General features: G+C 38.0%; 1 pseudogene; it reads right to left on the bottom strand.

The window, feature by feature from the left end:
• Positions 1–366: 366 nt before the first annotated feature.
• Positions 367–3189, bottom strand: LOC129822601 (diablo IAP-binding mitochondrial protein-like; annotated as a pseudogene).
• Positions 3190–10081: the final 6892 nt, after the last annotated feature.

The following is a 10081-nucleotide window of genomic DNA, read 5'->3' as shown; positions in this document are numbered from 1 at the left end:
AGGGACAAACAGCCCACTTTTGTAAACAGAATATCCCCAAGAGGACCACAGTGGTATTTCTCTCTCCAGGTTGGCACAGACACAGTTCCCAACTATGACATCTGGTCTCACCCACAATTAACAGTAAAGAAGAAAAATCCTTACTGCCAAATACCACATTTTTACAGATCTCACACTGACTCTTAGGCAACCCCATAGCACACAAATAAATATGAACTTCCTTCTCATTAAAAGTTAGACAAATGTTGCATTTTTTTATTCTTCAGCTAAATTGTTTCATAACTTTTATTAAAATCTATAATGACAAGTATATTCATTCTGAGAATTTCCTATAAACCAAAAGAAACAGAATCCAATCCAAACAGCTATGAAAAATATACTTTTTATTATAAAGTTAGTTCATTTACATATCATAAAATACAAATAAACAAACGCAACCATACCTGTACTGCTATGTTGACCATAGTCCATACATTTCACTCAGGACACCCTGATTGTCAATTATTATTTTCAGTTTAAAGACTTGAAGTTGACATTCAAAGCTGTATTCAAATAAATATAATTTTTAGTGTTCGTGTGGATTATAGTAAGTGCATGAAACTAATCAACTCAAATGTAAGTCACAATTTTAGCTTTATATACAAGGAATCATGACATTCCATCCACAAAAATAATCACTTGTGTCATTCAATTCGCCACTAAATTCTCTACATGTTTTTTGTTTATCATAATTTAATATAAAACAACTCCTGAACTTCCCAAATGGTGGACTTGTTGAGCATCTAAACCACAATAAACTACTCAAACTTGTTTTACTCTCAGGATTATTCTTAGTCTTCTCTGAGGTATGCCTCATGCACGTCATCACCACCCCTCTCTATGAAGGAGGCATACTCCGCCATCCTCTGGATATCCTCGGCCTGGGTCTCAGCCAGCTTCCTCTCAGCATCCACAGATATCTGCCGGACCTCCTCCACCTGAACCTTGGCCACATGCAAATTGGTCTTGGCTGTGATGGATGCAAGCTCAGCTCCTGGGAAACAAACAAGATGGTGGTCTTTTAGTCATTTCACCATTACAGAGAAAAGGGGCCAAAGATGAAACCGTCAATCCATGGTAATACTGGGTGACATTGAGCAGGTACCCCTGTCCATCATCCATTGTGCTGCATCATGGGAATTAGAGTACATGGTGACCTGGAGTTTGTTCTTTACCATCAAAGCCCTATTGACAAACAGCTACTGATCCATACATTCGCCAAAGTGAGAGACTGACAGCTCTTGAAAGAGGGTGCACAAACAGCAAACTACAAAGTAGTGAAACGGAGATACACAAAACAAACAATGGGGGCCTTACTCAGAGTTAGCAGGTTTATTACTGCACTGATAGGTTAATGTCTGTATCAGAATCACAGTGCTGACTGAGGACAGTCATGGGGAGCAGGGAGCATCAGGTACTACACCACACTAACACTAGCTTGTGTATGCATGTATCATTGTTGTGCAATTCAAGGTTGTGGTTCAGTTCTTTTTAGTGAAACAGGTTGTATTGGTTTATTCGGATCCCATTAGCTTTTGCCAAAGCAGCAGCTATTCTTCCTGGGGTACACACAAAAACATAAAACACGACAAGCAACAAAACACTGATAGACAACAGTCACACACATTTTTAAACACAACCTTTTCACATACCAGTGTTGTACGCTTCCTCAGCTGCCATTTCACACAGGTTGACAGCATTAATCCAGTTTGACTCAAAGCGGTTGCATTCATCTAGTCTGCCACCAACCTGCCAGAACAGAGAAACCCATCAGAACATTTTATTACTTTCCTGAGAGGTTTATAGAGCTCAAACCATATTTACTTTTAGAACATAAATGATAAACATTGATGAAAGGCAAATAGGAGTGACTAAAGCATTTACTATGTGAGATTGTGAGAAGGTAAATCAACATTTCTTTGGAAATAAACAAGACACCCTAAAGACAGCTTTTCCAGATGACTGGATACAAATATTCATATTTTTTTGAAAGATTACTTTGCAAGACAACAGTGTATTTTTGGTGTATTTGAGTACACATTTCATTCACTACCATTCACCTACCTCAACACGTTGACCAACAATCACTTGCCAAATGGCATCCTGCTCAGCAGTGGAGAGTTTTCCCAGTGAAGCCAGATATCTCCTCTGGAGGGCGATGAGGGTATGGAGAGCCTGAGGAGAACGCAAACACATGGTCAAAAACATGAAGGGTCATTTAGGTAACATGATGCCATTGGTTTACTGGTTAAATTCACATTTGATATTTCAAATGGCTAGAATTATCACACTGTTCACCTTAGCATGAATGATATCAAAAATCCACTATGATTGCTTCAGGTACTTACTTTGGCATATTGTGTGATGGAGTCTACGAGAGCCTGAGTGGTCTGGGAGAGGTAAGTGTTTGCACTGTCTGTAACCATAGAGGATGCTCTTCGGATCAGGGGTTCATGAGAGAGGTTCTCCACTTGCTAGAGAGAAACAGAAAAGTTTAATACAAGAGCTGAAAGGGGGATTTTTATGATTCATGCATGTATCTGATGTCAGCCTTATTCAAGTTGTTCAGCACAGAGAAAGAGAAAAGGTCCTGTACCAGCAGGAAGGGGACAGCGCTCAGCCCACTCCCAACACTCAAAGAGGCCAAGCTCGTTCTGGAAACGTCCGTGAAACGCACAAGCCTCTGACGCGAGGGCTTCCTACTGTTGAGGACACTCGCTGCTGTGCTCCTGCAAGGTAATGAAAGAAAACAACAGCGCTGACATTAGCAAGCTATAGTGGTTAAAGCAAATCGATATTTATCTTAGACGAAACTGTATCTGTTTGCATACGAATATAATTCATTAGGTTGCAATGATGTAGTTGTTATTATAAAGTTATTTACCTGAAGAAATTGAGACAAGCAACGCTTCTTCTGAGCGCGGCCATATTGGTCCGGAGCAAAAGGAAGTCATGCCGACTTTGTAGAAGTGCCCCAGTAGCACAAGCAGAGCATTGTCTAATAGCTTGCATTTTACTTGTAATGTAGTTTATTACTATTCAACTTAAATATAAGATATATAAGGTTACTTTTGTGATGTATTAATGTCTCAAGAAATTATTTTTAAACCAAAAATTCCTTTACCAGAATGATTTACCTTAGAAAGTATGTATCTGTCGCCACCTATCGGTAAAAAAGAGTCAAACACGTATGCTGTATTCCTGCTGTAGTCATGTATTCTTTTACACAACTGCTTTCTGAATCCTGTAGACTCCCAGGGGTATTTATAAGGCCACAGAACAAGCAGCCTCCCACCACACAGATGTATTGATTCCTGAAATGTGCCAACTAGACATTGCCTGAAGGTCCAGGAGGGGACCTATTACGCACATACTACGTAAGCATAAGGTTATGTAAATTGAACTCATCGGTCCCCTTAGAGGTTTCTTTCTGGCAAACAGATATTTCAATATCAGCTTCAATAGTTACTTTATTGATTAATTTACTGATGAATCAGTGTCCCTCCAATTAAACTTAATGACAGGCAGTTCATCCCAAAATTAGTCAGACATTCACATCAAAAGTGATCTAATGTTGATAAGAGTCCATGTTCCCCCACTACATCTGTCGTGTAGATCTAGCTATACAGTATGTCAGACCCAAATAAATGGTATAGGCACCATATAATTGAATGGTAGTTTGAGCTACACATATCCACAACATGGTGCTCCCAACTACAGGCTGATCCTGACCACAACCATTATGTGTGGCCAAAGGATTTGGTATGTAGTGACAATGAATATTATACTGGTTTTCAAAAGCCAGAGACAAAGGAAAACCTTAGAGGCTGGAATACTATAAGGAGAGTAATCTTGTTTGTGTTTGTGATATTTTCTAATTTGCTAAATAAAATCGGAGTGCCTCTTTGGTCTTATTCTGGTCAATAGTTTGATCTACGATGTGTGTAGATCAAACTATTGAGAAATGATGTGACTAAACTCAACAATAATAATAAGAAATTGTATTATGATGCCAAGATCAATGATATAAAGAATGATGGGGAAAAAAACTTTGGAGTACTTGAAAATTAGGAAATTATGGGCAGAAAGACAAACTTAACTCTATAATTTCATCGAATCAGATGACTTATTCATCACAAAACCATTTGATGTTGCCAATTATTTTAATCAATCAATAATGACAAACCTCTTGCTATTGACAACTTAAATGAAATGCTACTGAGGATGGTAGCTGACTCTATAGCCACTCCTATCTGTCATATCTTTAATCTGAGCCTAGAGAAAAGTATCTGTCCTCAGGCCTGGAGGGAAGCCAAAGTCATTCCGCTACCCAAGAATAGTAAAGAAGCCTTTAATGGCTCTAACAGCCAACCTATCTGCTTGCTGCCAGCTCTTAGAAAACTGTTGGGAAAAATGGTGTTTGAGCAAATACAATTCTATTTCTCTGTAAACAAATTAACAACAGACTTTCAGCATGCTTATAGAGAAGGGCAATGAACATGTATTGCACTGAGACAAATGACTTATGATTGGTTGAAATAAATTATTTTAGATGTCAGTGCAGCCTTTGATATTATTTACCATAACCTGTTGTTGAAAAAACATATGTGTTCTGGCTTTTCAGTATCTGCCATGTTGTGGATTCAGATAGTATTCACAGCCCTTTACTTTTTCCACATGTTGTTGTGTTACAGCCAGAATTTAAAATTGATTCAATTGAGATGTTGTGTCACTGGCCTACACACAATACCTCATATTTTTTATTTTTTTTAACTAATTTATTAAAACTGAAAAGCTGAAATGTCTTGAGTCAATAAGTATTAAACCCCTTTGTTATGGCAAGCCTAAATAAGTTCAGGAGTAAACATTTGTTTCACAAGTCACATAATAAGTTGCATGGTCTCCCTCTGTGTGTGATAATAGTGTTAAACATGATTTTGGAATAACTACGTCATCTCTGTACCAAACACATACAATTATCTGTAAGGTCCCTCAGGAGAGCAGTGAATTTCAAACAGATTCAACATATTGTACTCTACTGTACTCTACAGAATAACATTTTACTGTACTGTACTGTATGACATTAAACTGTACCGTACTGTACTCTACCGAATAAACCTCTACTGTCCTTTACCATACTAAACTCTACTGTGCTCTACTATACTGAACTGTGCCATACTGTACTGTGCTGTTCAAACTTGTGAAACAGCCTAGACATCTATGACTTGTTCAGATTTGGTCTGGTCTGGACCGACCAAATGTGTACTTATTTGGGGGCGGCGCTCATTGGAATAATACCCAGCATGCTTTGCAAGTATTTGTTTTTACATTTAAATTTTGGTCATGTAGCAGACACTCTTATTCAGAGCAACTAATAGTCTAGGGTAGATAAACAACAACATATCACAGTCTCAGCAAGAAAAAAATATTTCTATAACTGTTACTGAGAATGTTATTGTAGTTGAACGGATCTGTTGATTTATTCTGTCAATTGTACTGCTTTGTAATTTTTTATTTATTTATTTTATTTTACCATTATTTTACCAGGTAAATTGACTGAGAACACGTTCTCATTTGCAGCAACGACCTGGGGAATAGTTACAGGGGAGAGGAGGGGGATGAATGAGCCAATTGTAAACTGGGGATTATTAGGTGACCATGATGGTTTGAGGGCCAGATTGGGAATTTAGCCAGGACACCGGGGCTAACACACCTACTCTTACGATAAGTGCCATGGGATCTTTAATGACCTCAGAGAGTCAGGACACCCGTTTAACGTCCCATCCGAAAGACGGCACCCTACACAGGGCAGTGTCCCCAATCACTGCCCTGGGGCATTGGGATATTTTTTAGACCAGAGGAAAGAGTGCCTCCTACTGGCCCTCCAACACCACTTCCAGCAGCATCTGGTCTCCCATCCAGGGACTGACCAGGACCAACCCTGCTTAGCTTCAGAAGCAAGCCTGCAGTGGTATGCAGGATCATCACTGTCAGTTTTAAAAGGGGACCATCTTCAGTTTCTTCATCCATTTACAGACTTTTAAATTAGTGATACATACTGTATGTAGTGGTTTTTCTAGAAGAATATAATTTATGGATTTCCATGAGCTTGGTTCAACTTTCGTTCCCCTTCATAAACCAAAACACAAGCTTGTTTTACTCCTTTGTTTGTAAACAATGTAAATATAAATAAATACTGTTTAGCCTCAAAACATGGTTAAAACTAGCATTTTTATATGGATGGTTAGTCCTTGTATTGATAGCTCTGTCCATGAGTTTGAGAGTGGTTACATTTCCAGCCCCATCCCTCAGCTGTTTACCAAATCAGTGGCAGGGAAACGCTTTATTATAGTTCAAACATGCAGATTGCCCCTTTTAAAGCTTTTGAAAAATCTAACATAAGTGCCTGTGTCATTGGAAACACTAATAAATATTCTAAATCAAATAAAACTTTTTTTGCCACATTACCTTGAAATACTTACTTACAAGCGCTTAACCAACAGTGCAGTTCAATAAGTAAGTAGGCTAAAAGCAAGTAGGCTAAAATAAAAAGTAATAATAAATAGTAACACAATAAGAATAACAATTACGAGGCTATATACAGGGGGCACCAGGTCAGTGTGCAGGGGTACAGGCTAGTTGAGGTAATCTGTACATATAGGTGGGGGCGAAGTGACTATGCATAGGTAACGAACAAACAGCGAGTAGCAGCAGTGTACAAGAGGGGGGGTCAATGTAAAATGTCCGGTGGCGATTTTTTTGAATTATTCAGCAGTCTAATGGCTTGGGGGTAGAAGCTGTTGAGGAGCCTTTTGGTCCTAGACTTGGTGCTCTGGTACTGCTTGCCGTGCGGTAGCAGAGAAAACAGTCTATAACTTGGGTGACGGAGAATCTGACAATTTCTATGTTGTAATCTTCAATTGGTTCTCAATTAGAGACAGCTGTCTATCGTTGTCTCTGATTGGGAACCATATTTAGGCAGCCATATTCATTGGGTAGTTTGTGGGTTATTGTCTATGTCTATACGTTGGTTGCTTGTGTCTGCACTTTCGTTATATAGCGTCACGTTCGTTTTGTTGTTTTGATAGTTTATCAAGTGTTCTTCGTTTCGTCTTTGTTTATTAAATTAAGTATGTATTCTAACCACGATGCGTTTTGGTCCAATCCTTACTCCTCCTCAGACGAGGAGGATTACAACGTTCGTGACAGTATGTGCAGTTTAAAATTGGCCATATGACAAAAAAAATGGGGGGAAAAAAGTGTATTTTGAATGTCTGTGAATGACGTCTTTTCAACTTTCATGAGGAACCGAAAATGAGCCTGATTTCAATGTCTGGAAAATACGTATTTTCACCTCACATTCAGAACCTAAAATGAACCTAACTTAAATGTTTGGAGAAGACGTCTTTTCAACGTCATTTTGCTTAGCATACATGGGCGATATATAAAAGAACAATGCAATATTCATTACATCTATTATCAGGTATGACTATAACAACCTTATTGTTTAGTATAACAACAAAAAACTATTCTTAGCATTTTGATCAGGCAACAAATAACACTGGCCTTTAGATGACAGAAAGGTGCATTATTTTTAGGTGACTGACAATTGAGTTCAGCCGCATGTCCCCTGTTATGAAATTAAAATATTCATTTGTTTTTAATTGAGTGTTGTATGATGGTATCACCTTGTTTGTTCATATTTACTCTTACCTTGTCTATCTTCTGATGATGTAGTATTTTGGGAACATTGAAGAACTTGACCTCTTATGGTATGAGGTCATATTATGGGACTTACATTAGTGTAGTTGTTGATACATTGTTTTGTAGAGATATACAGTATATCATTATGAGACTGATTGCCTGAGAATGAGTGTCAGGTGTTTTGCCATTGAGCAGCATCACAACCAGCTGCTGGGGGCTGAGGGGCTCATTAGGACAACTCAGATCTCTCTCTTACTTTAGCCTAATTAAGCCTGATATTAGAGAGTAAATACTGAGACCGGGCTCTCTCGGTACAGCAACAAATTGTTGTTGCTTTTCATAACAAACAATGCACATTAGGCACTGCAAAATTATTAATAATTAATGATTTTTTTTAATGATGTTCAAAAAGTCTTAATAAGTCACACAGGAGTTCTAGCAAGTCTTTCATCACCATTCTCATCATGAGGGACCAACACGGAGAAAAACAGATGAACAGTGAAGAGAACAAAGTCAGGCTCAGAGAGGATATGTTTTGGCTATGTTTTGGTCAGTCGCAGTATGATGTCTGGCTACTACCTCCACCCATAGTATGATGTCTGCCTATTGACTACTAACAGTCAGGTACAGCAGGCTGTTTTGGTCAGACGTACAGTACCAGTAAAAAGTTTGGATACAACTACTCATTCAAGGGTTTTTCTTTATTTTTACTATTTTCTACATTGTAGATTAATAGTGAAGACATCAAAACTATGAAATAACACATGGAATTGTGTAGTAACCAAAGAAGTGTTAAACAAATCAACAGATATTTTTTATTTGAGATTCTTCAATGTAGCCATCCTTTGCCTTGATGACAACTTTGCACACTCTTGGCATTCTCTCAACCAGCTTCATGAGGTAGTCACCTGGAAGGCATTTAAATTAACAGGTGTGCCTTATTAAAAGTTAATTAGTGGAATTTCTTTCCTTCTTTTGACATTTTTTAATTCATTTTTTATGTATTGAATATTCAAAACACAATATACTTGCAGTGAAGCCGCTCAACAACTACATCATACCAGTCATCCAACAGATTCCCATTCAGAGTGACACACAGAATCATCCATGGTCAATGCCATGCTCAAGGGCACGTTGACCGATCCACCACCAGGCCAAAAAACGTGAACCCGAACCCTCCAACATCCCCCCCCCCCCACAGTTCCCCAATAGTTGTCCCTCAACCATTCGAGACCCCTCCAACAGCCCCCCCCCCCCCCCACAGGAAGAAAAATAAAAAAAATTATTATTTCCATTCCCCACCCCCAAGAACCCCCCCAAAGTACCAACACCCAAGAGAATGAACTAAAGAGAAAAAAGGAAAAGACAGAAGAAAACAGCAAACAACAATGCAAAAAATATATATAGATAAAAAAAAAAGGACATCAAGGACAACTAAAATCATAACAGCAATGCCAACTGTATATGTTTGTGTGCATGTCTGACACTATTACATGTATGTGTGCATTCTTGTATGTGTTTATTTGAATGAGAGTGTGTGTATATGCATGTGTACAAGCTAGAGGTCGACCGATTTATGATTTTTCAACGCCGATACCGATTATTGGAGGACCAAAGAAAAGCCGATACCGATTAATCGGCTGATTTATAATTTTTTGAAATATTTTTTAATTTGTAATAATGACAATTACAACAATACTGAATGAACACTTTTATTTTAACTTAATATAATACATAAATCAAATCAATTTAGCCTCACATAAATAATGAAACATGTTCAATTTGGTTTAAATAATGCAAAAACAAAGTGTTGGAGAAGAAAGTAAAAGTGCAATATGTGCCATGTAAAAAAGCTAACGTTTAAGTTCCTTGCTCAGAACATGAGAACATATGAAAGCTGGTGGTTCCTTTTAACATGAGTCTTCAATATTCCCAGGTAAGAAGTTTTAGGTTGTAGTTATAGGAATTATAGGACTATTTCTCTCTATACCATTTGTATTTAATATACCTTTAACTATTGGATGTTCTTATAGGCACTATAGTATTGCCAGTGTAACAGTATAGCTTCCGTCCCTCTCCTTGCCCCTACCTGGGCTTGAACCAGGAACACATCAACAACAGCCACCCTCGAAGCATCGTTACCCAGAGCTTATTTATATCTTTTGTGATGTGAATACCGAGTATGTCTACTTCACCATCAGCCCAATTTATAGGTAAACTGCAGGGTAATGTTAAAGTTGTATTTTTTAAGGATCCAATACGTAATATTGTAGACTTATCATAATTAGGTTTTAGTCCAGAGAGTACAGAAAAGTTATCTAGGTCTTCAATGAGACAT

Source organism: Salvelinus fontinalis, chromosome 24 (assembly GCF_029448725.1).
Source record: "Salvelinus fontinalis isolate EN_2023a chromosome 24, ASM2944872v1, whole genome shotgun sequence".
Classification (NCBI taxonomy): domain Eukaryota; kingdom Metazoa; phylum Chordata; class Actinopteri; order Salmoniformes; family Salmonidae; genus Salvelinus; species Salvelinus fontinalis.
Note: the sequence above shows the minus strand (reverse complement) of the source record. Positions and strands in the feature narration are given on the sequence as shown.